Genomic DNA, 13,849 nt, shown 5'->3' with positions numbered 1-13,849 from the left:
GTTTAGCGACTTAGCGTAAAATAAATCGATATTGGGAGGAGAGAAGGTCCCGACATTACGACAGGCGATGCTTCCAATAACAACAAACAATTTATAAACTGATATTTTTTGGTAGATTAATAAAAATAATATTAATTTTCAACTAAAATTGGATGTTACATTTAACATGCTATTTGTTGCTTTCAATGTAGAAAAGACAGAAAGGACATTTAAATACAAATCCAACGTCACATACTGAGCACACGGATGAATACAAGTAATTATATTAAGAAATGTGCCTATTGCTTATCACATTTAGGTAAAATTACATGAATAAATAAATAAACAAATAAACAATAAAGCATCCCTTTTGCGATGTGCTTTTTGGAACTGCCAAAAATTACCCAAATAAAGACCACAGTAACTCGGACAAGAAGCTGTTTCTGTAACTCCAAACTTTATTTAAGCATTAACGTTATAAAAGCTAGTCTAAATTTTTTATCTTGATCACTTTCATATTTCATTAAAACAGATTGTTCCCTAGCTACACGATCTGACAACCCTTGCCTCGAACATCCGTATTTAACTTTAGCTAGTCTACCTTTGAGAAAAAAAAAAATAGCGATTATGAGTAATGGTTAGCAATTTTGAATTTACATGCGATGAGCAGATCACATGCCTTGTACTCATATTATAAAACATCTCTGAATTCTAGAACAACAACGCTGAGGTAATATTTTTTTCTTTTTTATTTCTTCAAAAACCTTTTGATAAAAACAAATTTTACAGAACTCCACATCTAACGATCTCATTATATATTACACATTGTAAAACAATGGTAGAAATTGAAATGCTGATAAAACCTGATATACAAGGTAACTCAATACATCTGTGAACTTTCAACATGGGTGACTGAAACAATGAACATCTGCATGTAAAACCAGTCAATAGCAAGCAATAGCAAACAAAGAATTAAGTCCTATCGTTTTGCATCAACATTATGTCTATGTTTGTAAAACGGAGCACATTAGTACTGTTCAGTTCAATACAACTAATTGATAACTCTTAGTTTTACTTACAAAAATTATATAACATTCCTAACATCCATTACAAAATGTAGTAAATAAATAAAACATTTCATTAAATTGTTCACTAACAATCATTGTTTACTTACAACCATTCTGAAATAACAAACAAACAAAAGCAAGAAAATCATTTCATATTTTTTACTGACAATGATTGTTTTCTTACAATCATTTAAAAAAATGTTACTTAAAACCATAAAAACATTGTCCATAAAGATCTTTTAGAACCTGGCAAAGTTGAAAACACTAACTGGGTCCATACCTTTTGGTCAACAACAGAAAATGTCAAGACCCTATTGAACTATGTTAAAAAGCAAACAACACCAGTAGTAAAAGAGGTGCACGATAAATTTCCAGTATATTTTACTTACCATTTACGGACTGTTAAGAACATTTTCAATTCAAAGTTCGTGGTGTATTTCTCCACAAACAATCATGTTTTCCGTAATGGACACGGATTCCAAAGAAGAGTGAGTGGCACTGGCCGACTCAGAAGAAGAGTCAGTCATAGCGGCGGACTCAGAAGAAGAGTCAGTCATAGCAGCCGACTCAAAAAAAGTCAGTCAAAGTGGCTGACTCAGAAGAAGTGTCAGCCAGTTTAAATCTTTGTTTTGTTAAAAAATTCGGTAGAGGTATATTATATAATTATTTTAATATCTGTTATTATAAAGAAAAATAACTGCAAAGTCGTACCATTTCTGTTGCGTATAAATACCCCCATTTCTCGGCGTTAATACCACAGCAACATGGCACAGTTAGAAGTACAGACATGTGACATTTGCCACGGCTACATTGTGGCCGTGACAGAAAAAATCTATCAGCACTACAACGTGAAATCATTTCATGTAGATGCACAGGTACGTTACGCATGCATAATATACAATTATATCAGGCAAAGGATTTTTAACTAAAACGTACGTATTTTTAACAGTGGAGATATGTATTTTCTATGTATTGCATATATTCACTCCATGCACTTCGTCTTTTGACAAACAGTTTAAACTTATTTACAGAGTGACCGAATTTCAGTCAAATTTGCATTACAGAAATCATATAGAACACTTTGACTATTTCGTTTTTTCTCTCCGTATTTGGGAAATGTAAGACGATAAAGTCTGGAAAGAGAACCAACTCCCCTTGACCATCTTTGGTTCAGATGTTGTGGTTGAGACTTTTAGATCATTACAATTTAGTACAACTACTTACAATAGCATCAGATTTTTCATATAGTTGTTTAGAAAACGCTTTATGCGATTATTTAGAAAACACTATATGCGATTTAGAAAAAATTATCACGCACTGCCTAGAAGAGATCAAGTGATTTTCCAGAACATTTGGCAGTTTTCTTTCAAGACGATTATACGGAGTTCCTTGTTAAGTTTCTCCGACTTAATACATGACTGTCATTGTATTTTGCTGTATAAATACGGAGAAATCGATTTTACAGACTTCTCATCTTAAACATGGAATTTTTCCTCTACCGCTGCGTCAGGTGCAAGCACCTGGTATTAATTTTTTATACGGAGGATATGATGGTTGAGGTCTTCAGAGTGGACGTAAGTATCTTTTCCATCATGTATTCTAACGATTAATGCCGACAATTGTGCATAGCTTTATCATACGTATTTATTTAGTGTTTTATTAAGTATTTTCGATAAATATTTTAAATTATATAATTTTTTTACAGGACTCGGAAGACCCGTTCGACATAATTGAGGGGGAACTGTAAACAACATTTATTCATATATCAAGGAGAATGTCTTGTAGCATACTGCGTTAAAGTGGAAAACATATACAAAAATATACATTGTCCATAATTACTTAAAAAAGCGGCGACGAAGCAATAATGAAATTTTTTTTCTTTTTACAGATGTTAGACGTCATTATCGATAATTAGCCGGGTAGGCAGAGCCGGTAATTTAGCCGGGTAAGTTTTGTTTACCACATAATATAATGTCGTTTCACTGAATGCTAAAACGTTTTACATAAGAATATGTGGATGTAAATTTGTCATTTATGATTATTATAGAAGCTCAAAAGCCTTGTTTGTCTCTGTAATTAAGGATTCTTTTTTTTCAGAGATGGACTAAACACGCACAAGCAAAAATAGAAAAATGTAACACGCACAGGGTGATCTTTAAGCAAAAATAGAGAAACGTATCGCACACAGGGTGATTTTTGAGCAAAAATAAAAATAATTGAAAATTGTAAATCTGTATTTTTTTTTTTGCACGATGAATTTCCAGCATATTTAACTTACCATTTACGGACTGTTAACTCAGAACATTTTCAATTCAAAGATTGTGGTGTATTTCTCTACAAGCAATCATGTTTTCCGTAATGGACATTCCTAAGAAGAGGGAGTAGTAGTGGCCGACTCAGAAGAATAGTCAGTGGTAGCTGCCAACATAGAAGAGACAGTCATAGTGGCTGACTCAGAAGAGTCAGTCATAGCGGCCAACTCAGAAGAGTCAGTCAATTGCAGAGGGAAGACTTGGATGAAGAATATTTGAACCCGGGCGTTTATAACGCAAAAAAGGTAAATATGGCCTATTTGTACAGAATAAACTGATTGAAACTACACGGGTTTAAATCCTGTACAATGTAATAATAGTTTATTGAGCATAAAGGAATGATTAACATTTACAGGCTCTCAAACTACCATAAAAATATAATAATAGCGGTAGCAAACGACTCTCATCTGTACAGGGATACACGCTTTGGTTTAGTGAAGCGCCCTCGTTCAATTTCCAGTTATTACCAAGACATTTTCATGAGCTAAAGGAGCATTGAGTATGGGATAGGGATCAGCCTCATGATTTTGTTGAATTTTTCTTAGTTTGTTGTGACAATAGCCAACATTTTTTCCAGATATAACACTTCATCATCCTAACGGACGGTGAAACCGGTAAGTCTCCCACTCCCACGATGAATCGATTAGAATGGAGGACATCGTGGTCGTAGACATCACAAACCTCAGCGACGATGAAGAAGAAGTTGACGTCGAGGTAATAGATTTAATGAACGGGTGTCATTTCCATGGTCATCGGTGTCATCTTAACCGAAACATTTGTTAGCTGAGCTACCCACCACAGAAAAATGATTTCCAGAATTGTAATAGAACTTGAAGACGGAAGACAGTTTTCCTTTGTCATCTATACAGATGATATCATAATACATCTCCTTATGCTATTTTTAGCTGAGTTAGAACCCCCCCCCCCCCCCCGGGGTCGGGGGGGGGGGGGGGTCGAGTTGTTCAAGGCTGAGTGGATTGGTGATGGCATCGTTAGTCTTTGCAGTAAAACGTAATACTGTTTTGGAAGTGAAACAAAACCAAAATTCAGTTGCAAGGGTGTAAATAGGAACAACAATGGCATAGACAAACACAAATATTTAGACGTGCCACTCCACAAACCTAAGCATGGTACAGACCCCCATTACACCTTCACCTTTCAAATAAAAAAATTCCCAGGAATACAACTCCCTTCTACTTCCGGTCACTACTGGTCAAGAAGTAAGAATACATAGCAACAAGAACCGTTAGCCATTCCGTTCATATGCAAATTGTACCCAAGATGAAATAGAATAACAGAATAAGAGTGAGTCGTAGTGGCCAACCCAGAAGAAGAGTCAGTCGTAGCGGATGACTCAGAAAAGAGGGTCGTAGTGGCTGACTCAGAAGAAAAGTCAGTCGTAGCGGATGACTCAGAAAAGAGGGTCGTAGTGGCTGACCCAGAAGAAAAGTCAGTCGTAGCGGATGACTCAGAAAAGAGGGTCGTAGTGGCTGACTCAGAAGAAAAGTCAGTCGTAGCGGATGACTCAGAAAAGAGGGTCGTAGTGGCCAACTCAGAAGAAGAGTCAGTCGTAGCGGACGACTCAGAAAAGAGGGTCGTAGTGGCTGACTCAGAGGAAAAGTCAGTCGTAGCGGATGACTCAGAAAAGAGGGTCGTAGTGGCCAACCCAGAAGAAGAGTCAGTCGTAGCGGACGACTCAGAAAAGAGGGTCGTAGTGGCCAACTCAGAAGAAGAGTCAGTCGTAGCGGATGACTCAGAAAAGAGGGTGGTAGTGGCTAGTAGTTTGTAATGGACCGCACAAGCTGCTTTTTTGATACACCATATACTTTTTATGCAGTTTTTTTAGAGCGTAAATGAGGCGTTGCAAGCGAATGTGAATGACAAATGCACTTGATGGCCTGGGATACCTACGACGCGACAAGCAGAGGGCAGGTGGGTCTTATCGGTCCAGTGGATTTGTCAACAAACTAACACTTGAAGAACGTGCTGGCAGATTTGCAAATATCGCTTTGTAAGTGAATGTCAATGACGAGGTACTTGGATACCTACGAGGTAATATTTCAAGTCTTGTGTGTTAAACGGATTTGTCAGCAATCAGACAGGCAGAGTCGACAAGGCAGCAGACTTGTTTTGCTGAAAAATAGCAGAGTTATTTTATTTCACCAAAAATGGTTATGCTGTATTATATAATTATTCTAATATTTGCTATTAAAATGAAGGAAAAAACTGCTAAGTCATGTCATTCTGTCGCCTATAATTCCCCGATAAATATTTGACATGCAAAGGTTTAAATCTTTAAGTTTTGCTGAAAAATTGCAGAGTCAGTAGAGTTGAAAGGTGTATTATATAATTATTTAATATTTGATATTAAAATGAAAGAAAAAACTGCAAAGTCATGTCATTCGGTTGCCTATAATTCCCCGATAAATATTTGACAAGCAAAGGGTTAAATCTTTTTGTTTTGCAGAAAAATTGCAGAGTCAGTGGAGTTGAAAGATGTATTATATAATGTTACGAAAATAAAGACAAAACCTGCAAAGTCACACCATTTCTGTTGTGTATAAATACCCCCATTTCTCGGCGTTAATACCACAGCAACATGGCACAGATAGAAGTACAGCACTGCGATATTGGCCACGGCTACATTGTAGCCTTGACAGAAAAAATATATCAGCACTACAACGTGAAATCGTTTCACGTTGATGCACAGGTACGTAACGCATGTATAATATTCAAAATATCAGGCAAAGCATTTAAACTTAAATGTGTATTTTTTTTAAACAGTAGAGAGAGGGTCGTAGTGGCCAACCCAGAAGAAGAGTCAGTCGTAGCGGACGACTCAGAAAAGAGGGTCGTAGTGGCCGACTCAGAAGAAGAGTCAGTCATAGCGGAAGACTCAGAAAAGAGGGTCGTAGTGGCCGACTCAGAAGAAGAGTCAGTCATAGCGGACGACTCAGAAAAGAGGGTCGTAGTGGCCGACTCAGAAGAGTCAGTCCTAGCTGCTGTTATTTAGAAAACACTATATGCGATTTAGAAAAAAATATCACGCACTGCCTAGATAAGATCAAGTGATTTTCCAGAATGTTCGGACGTTTTCTTTCAAGACGATTATACAACGGCGTTTCTTGTAAAGATTCTCCGACGTAATACACGACTGTCATTGTCTTTTGCTGTATAAATACTGAGAAATCTGACAAATTTCTCATCCAAAACATGGAATTTTTCCTCTACCGCTGCGTCAGGTGCAAGCACCTGATTTTAATTTTTTACAATGAGGATGTGACGGTGGAAGTGTTTAGAGTGGACGTAAGTATCTTTTACATCATATATTCTAACGATTCATACAGACAATTGTGCAAAGCGTTATCATACGTATTTATTTAGTATTTTATTTGGTATTTCCAATAAATATTTTAAGTTATATAATTTTTACGGGACTCAGAAGACCCAATCCAAATCATGGAGGGTGAAATGTATCGGTACCCCATTTATTCATATATCTAATTATTCATATATCAAATAGGATAGATCTCAATAGAATAGCCTTTTTTTTAAATTCCATCATGGCTGGAGAATGTTGGGGGTACGCCTCGTCCAAATAGCAAGAATTTACAAAAGTTAATCAGGCAAGAGACTAACTTGGGGAGGAAAAGACTTGGCACCCGTTTTTGTTCAATAATGAAATAATGAAAGCAGTAACAAGGAGACACGTGAATTTCTAAGGACATTATAGTATGACCCCTTTAATCTGGCTAGTTTTGGAAGTGTGTTAAAATAATGTGGAGCAACGCAAAAAGATAAAAAGATAAATTACCCATGAGCAAATCAAGAGTTCTTGATAAGACAAGATACATTTACACTAAATGCTAAAGTCAGAAAAAAATCTGTTTTACTTGACCATGTGAGGCCATTTCAAGAGACACACAGAAGGAATCGAAGAGGCCTTGTTGAAAGAGCAAGTTTTAGCAGTCCCGTTTTGCAATGGTTACACATTGTCATTAGATGGCCTAAGATGTCCCATAAAGATCAGTTAAGAACAGGGCGCCTCCATTGCCACGGTCATCATGATGACATATGCTGATTGGTTAGCGTTCTTACAGCTCTTCCAAGAAATCTACGCAGCTCTAGGCAAGAAAAAAGATGCCTCTCTGGGTCAGCTGACAGGTGCAGATATTGCACACCTTCCAATGGAAGAGCAGAATTTTGAATGTACAATAAATGTACAATATAGGCGGGTGAGTTTTAGTATTTTGTTTAATTTTATCAGTGTCACGTGAAGGACTCTTGTTTTAAAGAGCATTTTAATGTTTTAACTGAGACATATGATAGATTTTCCACAACTTCTTGGAATGAAGAAGTCCCGCTTGTACACACATGCCATATTGTGTTTACCTAAAGGTCAATTATTTCCTTAAAAGAAAGAACTATAAATTGAACAGACTTGGCACCAACCAGTTTGTTTTAAAAAGAATAATACTCCTTACTCTCTACTTACAATAAGACGCTGTCCGCAATGGTAGATATGAATAAATTTGGTATTGCTCGTTGTATAGCAATGGAAAAGAAGTCGTAGCGAGTCTAGTGACTGACTCAGAAAAAGAAGAGTCATTCATAGAGATTAACTAAAAAGAGGGAGTAGTATAAGAGGAGTTTTATAGTTACAACATCAAGCATCATTGCAGCTGTTTAGAAATTAACAACATCACCATTTAAAAATTAACTGGCGGCACAACATCACGTAATTCCATTGTTTTTAAATTAATTAGAATGGTCTTTGGATGCAACGGAATTGTTTTAAAATCAATGGAATGCAACAACAAAAGCAGAACAGTCTTTTATCTTTGATCACGACCACTTAATTGAATGTCCTTTAATCTAGGATGCGTCTTATCTTGAAGCAGTGACACCTATTTATCTTGACACGTGTTACACCGTTTTATCCGGGAGGCGGCTTATCTTGGCACGTGTTACACCAACCGACCCACACTAGGAATTATGTAACAGAGTTCATTCAGTACCCCTTTCCGTTGCTATCTAGAACGAGCTTGCCACAAAAGAACACATTTAAGGTAAATAAAATTGTGTAATAAAATTGCAGCATAAACAGTTTTAGTGTGTCGTTGCCTTGGAACCGCGTCCTACCGGATTATAACTTGTACACAGCATATCAATATTAATAACCTGCACATAGCGTCTGAATAACAGTTTGGCAGTCATTTACCCACCAAGCTACTATGATTTTTACCATATACATTTATACGGCAGACGGGAGAAATTTCTCCCACCGTATTTACATGGAGGAGGCAACGTTCCAGACGTTGCTTTTAATATTGATGCTAGTAGAAGCTCCGTTAGGATCGGAGCACAATCCAATTATTTTGGATTAACCAGTAAGTGATTGTTTACTTGTCCGATTTCGAGTCTACGTTTTGAAAAGAAAAGAAAACAAAGCTCAGCAAGAAAATATCCCCTGGAGAGAACTTTATTTACTTGTCCAATTTCGAGTATAGGTTGTGAAAGAAAAATAAACATAGTTGAGTGAGAAATTACCCCCTAGAGAGAACTTTATCTACTTGTCCGGTTTCGAGTTTACGTTGTGAAAAGAAAAGTAAACATAACTGAGCAAGAAATTGTCACCCTGGAGAGACCGTTATTTACTTGTCCAATTTTGGGTTTACGTTGTGAAAAGAAAAGTAAACATACTTTGTGCAGCAGCTGAGTGAGTGCTGTCTATAAAAAAACCATCTCTCACAAACACCACATACACATCCAACCGGAGAGACATGGCTGACTTTGAACTATGGCAGAGCAATATAACTGACTGTGAATTGGTTGCTCATGTGGAACAGTTTGAAATAGAGCAAGGCTTTCAGCACCAAACCATAAGCGATGATGAGCTGGCCGAGCATTTAGAAAATTTTGAAGAAAGCACAAAAAAACAAAGGTGAGTGGTAGTATTGAGATCAATCGCAAAAACTATTATAAAGTGTCGTGTTGTGGTTTGCAAAAGTCATTTATCACCATCCAAAACTAGCTGGATTGGAAGGATCGTAATATATTTTTTTTAAGTAACCATCTATCCTACTGTTTGGTGGTTCACTTTTTCGCATGATGACCTTCTTAGTTGTCTGCGTTTTGTTTCACACTACAAAGTAAGGTTTTGATGTAATGCCGTATTCTTGTACATGTGCAAGGTCGTTGCTCGGTTTCTTTGTCGCATTCCGTTTCATCTCTTTGGTCGTTGACTACATCTGTCTGTCCCTGACAACACGCAACTACACACTTAATATCGTCGCACTGGATTTTAACGGATGGACTTGCCATAACAGTTCTCTAAGAATGTAAGATGTTAAATAGACACTCTTATTAAATAACGTCTTTTTTTTTTAAATCCAGAGTAACTTATTTAACCAATCAGAAAAGAGTATAAGGCTTAGGCCATGGAGCCTGGTCCACCTCATCAAAACCTATGTTCAACAGTGTTTTCACTGTACTGGGTGTGTAGTTTTTTTCAAATGGGACAAACAGCTGCACTAATTCGTGTCGCTTTTCAGGTGTCAGTGGTACATTTAGCGGGTTCTTGAGTCTCTTTGCAACGCTATTCATGGTACATTGCGGACTGTGGCGCTCGTGTTCCACATCCGCCGCATCTCTCAACGGGTCCCAGTTTCTAAGACTGACCCGACAGTTAAAGCAAAGGACCGCGTCGTCTGTATTTGACGCCTCTTGGTCCCTGTAAAACCCGCTGATAGCTAGAGGTATGGGATTGATAAGAAGTTTGCCGGGCCAGTTTAGAAGACTGAGAATCCTATCTTCTTCTTTACAATAGGGTATTCGAAAATGCAAGGGCTGGTCTTCGGGAGCGCAATCGGTGAATACCTCGTTGTCATCCATTGCTTCGAATGCCTAATAAACTTGTAACGTTTGTTTTTATACTCTTTTCGTTAGCCAATCAAAAACGGTGGTAATATCTGTTCCAGAAAACAACCAGTCAAACTTGAAGTGTCGTCTTATGTCAACCAATCATATGCAAAACACCACTGTGTCGTTTTTCTGTCCTCATAACGGTCTACGTTTAATTTTCGTTTCAGATCATCGGCGACCATGGTTCGCTACAAATGTGAAATTTGTGGCGCATCTTTCAATTGGGCTAGTCACCTGAAACGACACCGGCTCACGCACAGTAAGGAAAAAGAGGTAGCATGCCCCGAATGCGGAAAGACCTTTGCTCGTCGAGACAATATGATTTGGCATCTACGCATCCACACAGGATCCTCGGCGAGTTCGAACAAAGACGTGGAAGCAGAGTCTTCTAATCAACCACCTGTCAAAGTCCCGAGGGTCCAAAGGGGTTCGGGATCGACCTTTTCTTCCGACCACCTCACCATGCCCGACGATCTTCTGCCCCCGGACATCGACCGGTCAGTCGCCGAGGCGTACGACAGTCACTGGAACAGCATACGGACCAGATCCTCAAGGGGTAACAAACTCCAAGACTGGTACAATATTAGATTGACCACCCTTCAACCCGACGCCCTTTGAGACGAAGTGGAGTGGATCTTTGAAGATCAACGCACGGCGTTCAAGATCAACGTGTCGTACGGTTTTTTCTTAAGAAATAACGAGACCGGGCAGTTGAGGTACTACGACCCCAGCAGCAACAACCATTGCTTCTTAGAAGCACCCGCTGTGATCCGCCACCGCCAGGATCTCGACGGTTTTTTCCACAACATTACCGCCAGAGATATCTTAGAATGTGCTCGACAGGAGCGTCCTAATTCGAAATGGGTGGTAGACACGGTCACCAACGCCACTTTTTACGTGACGAAGCTGAAGGGCCACCCCATCGGTTGCGGAGTCGACCTGCCTTCCTTCGTAATAAACAACAAAGGTCTCGTCGCTCTGCAAAAAAACAAGCATACAGGAAAAAGGTACCGCGACAATCTATGCCTCTTTCGGTGCATCGCCTTGCACAGGGGTTCGTCCGTTGCGGGTCTCGAAAAAGCGACCAAAAAGCTGTTCGAAGAGTACATCGCTAGCGGACGAAAAACCCAAAAATTTCAAAGGCGTGGCGCTCCATCGACTGCACAAGGTGGAAGCCGTCTTTGAGGTTAACATCGTCGTGTACGAACTGCAGCAAAACGAAGATGGGGACGTGTTTGCGGAACTCGTCCGTCGCTCGACGGACAAGTACAGCGACACCATGTCGCTCAACGTGTACGAAAATCATTTTTCGCACATCGGTGATGTGGACAAATACTGCCATTCGTTTTGTTGTTCGAGGTGCAGCAAAATGTTCAAAACCAAATGGTCTCTTCAGCGCCACGAACGGACCTGCGACGTCCTTGTCGAGCACCGATTTCCCGGCAAGGTGTACACTCCCCAGCCTACCGTGTTCGACCTCCTCGAAGACGAGGGCATTTACGTCCCCAAGGAGGACAGGTACTATCGATACCGGGCGACGTTCGATATCGAGTGTCTGCTACCTCGTACGGAGGAGCCGCAGCACAGCGAAAAGCTGAGTTTAGAACACGAACACCGTTTCCTTAGCGTCAGCGTGTGCAGCAACGTGCCGGGTCACACGAAGCCGGAATGCATCGTATCAGTGCTAGCCGTGCAGCAGTTCCTAGAAATATTGCAGAATATAAGCTGTGCGGCTGAAAAACTTCTAACCAACAAGTTTGCCTGGATTTTTGAAAAACTGAACGAAAAAATTGAACAAAACATTCAAAAAATGATACAGGAAGGTGAAGTCGTGGAAGAAGATGAAGAAACCTTAACAAAAAAACATTACTTATCAGAACTTAGCAGTAGATTTAGTCAATATTTAATGGAATTGCCTGTGTTAGGTTTCAATAGTGGGCATTACGATCTTAACGCCATGAAAAAGCTGCTTTTTCCGTTGTTGGTGGGCACATTGAAATTTGTTGTAAAACGCAACAACAATTTCATGGTGTTAAAATCGGAACGCCTAAAAATTTTAGACATTTGTAATTATTTGGCTCCCGGATGCAGTTATAGTCAGTTCCTGAAGGCGTTCGAGTGTACCGAGTCCAAGGGTTTCTTCCCGTACGAGTGGATGGACTCTTTGGACAAACTCGAATGCTCTAATCTCCCTCCCCGCGAAGCATTTTACTCGAAGTTAAAGCAAAGTAATATAAGCGAGGAAGATTACGCGCGGTGCCAACTCGCGTGGGTTGAAAACGGTATGCAGACGATGCGCGATTTCCTCATCTGGTACAACAACAAAGACGTTGAACCGATGTTGGAGGCGGTGGCAAAGATGTTCGCCTTCTACGAAGTAAGGGGTATCGACATGTTTAAGGACGGCATCAGCGTGCCGGGTTTAACGTTGAAATACCTCTTTCAAAACGTAGGGGACGCATTTTTTACCCTTTTTGACGACAAAAACAGCGATCTGTATTACCTTTTGAAAAATGCAATCGTGGGCGGGCCCAGCATCATCTTTCATCGGTACCACGAGAGGAATAAGACCTTTCTTCGAGAGGCTACTTCCAAAGACCCCAAGCCGTGCAAAAAGATCGTCGGGTATGATGCTAATGCCCTGTATCTGTGGTGCTTGATGCAGCCCATGCCCACGGGTACATTTATCCGCAGACGCGAAGTGTCCGAGTATACGCGCGAATATTCTCACCCGCGAGGTCGCGTGGCCACGATGTGGTTGGACTGGGTCGCTCATTCGAACAATATACACATTCGGCATCAGTTCAACGGTACGGAAAAGCGCGTCGGGTGCCGTTGGCTGCCGGTGGATGGGTTTTGTCAAGATACGCAGACAGTGTTTCAGTACCACGGGTGTTATTTTCACGGTCATCGGTGTCATTTAAACCGAAACAAAGATGGCACCTACAAAGAAATAAACGACACGAAAAAGGTCACTATGGAATCTTTACGCATCGAAACAGAAATTAATAGCGAGTACATACGGGAATGGGGCTACGACCTCGTCGAAATGTGGGAGTGCGAGTGGAAAAAACTTCAACGCGAAAGCAATGAAGTAAAGCATTTCGTGAAGCAGTACACGCTCCCCACCGAGCACAAGTATCGGCTCACGTTCGGCGAGATCCTAGACGCAATTCGCAATGATAAGCTGTTTGGGTTCGTTGAGTGCGACGTAGAAGTCCCGCCCGATCTTAGACCAAAATTCTCCGAAATGCCACCCATTTTCAAAAACACAACCATTTCCCGCGGCGACATCGGACCTTACATGAAAAAGTTTGCCGAGGAAAATAACATCATGAGTGTCCCAAGGCGTTCGCTGATTGGTAGTTTTTTCGGTGAAAAAGTCGTTTTGGCGACCCCTCTTTTAAAATGGTACCTAAGTCACGGTCTCCGGGTAACGCGCATCCACCAGGTAGTCAAGTACACTCCAAAAGCCTGTTTCGAGCATTTCGGAAACGCCGTGAGTGACGCTCGCAGGGAGGGAGACAGGGACAAGACCAAGGCCATCGTTGCCGACACCATGAAGCT

General features: G+C 40.2%; 1 protein-coding gene across 4 annotated transcripts in view; it reads right to left on the bottom strand.

The window, feature by feature from the left end:
• Window positions 1-710: 710 nt before the first annotated feature.
• LOC106172808 (post-GPI attachment to proteins factor 3) overlaps window positions 711-13,849 on the bottom strand; it is a 42,325-nt gene continuing 29,186 nt past the window's right edge. For all 4 annotated transcript variants that reach the window (XM_013553711.2, XM_013553709.3, XM_013553710.2 and 1 more), the window contains one exon: window positions 711-13,849. This exon is cut by the window's right edge and continues 23,560 nt beyond it. The gene's annotated coding sequence lies outside the window, so the exon portion shown is untranslated.

This window comes from Lingula anatina, chromosome 5 (assembly GCF_051362555.1).
Source record: "Lingula anatina isolate TDL-2025a chromosome 5, LinAna3.0, whole genome shotgun sequence".
Taxonomy (NCBI): Eukaryota; Metazoa; Brachiopoda; class Lingulata; order Lingulida; family Lingulidae; genus Lingula; species Lingula anatina.
This window is presented reverse-complemented; position numbering and strand designations above follow the sequence as displayed.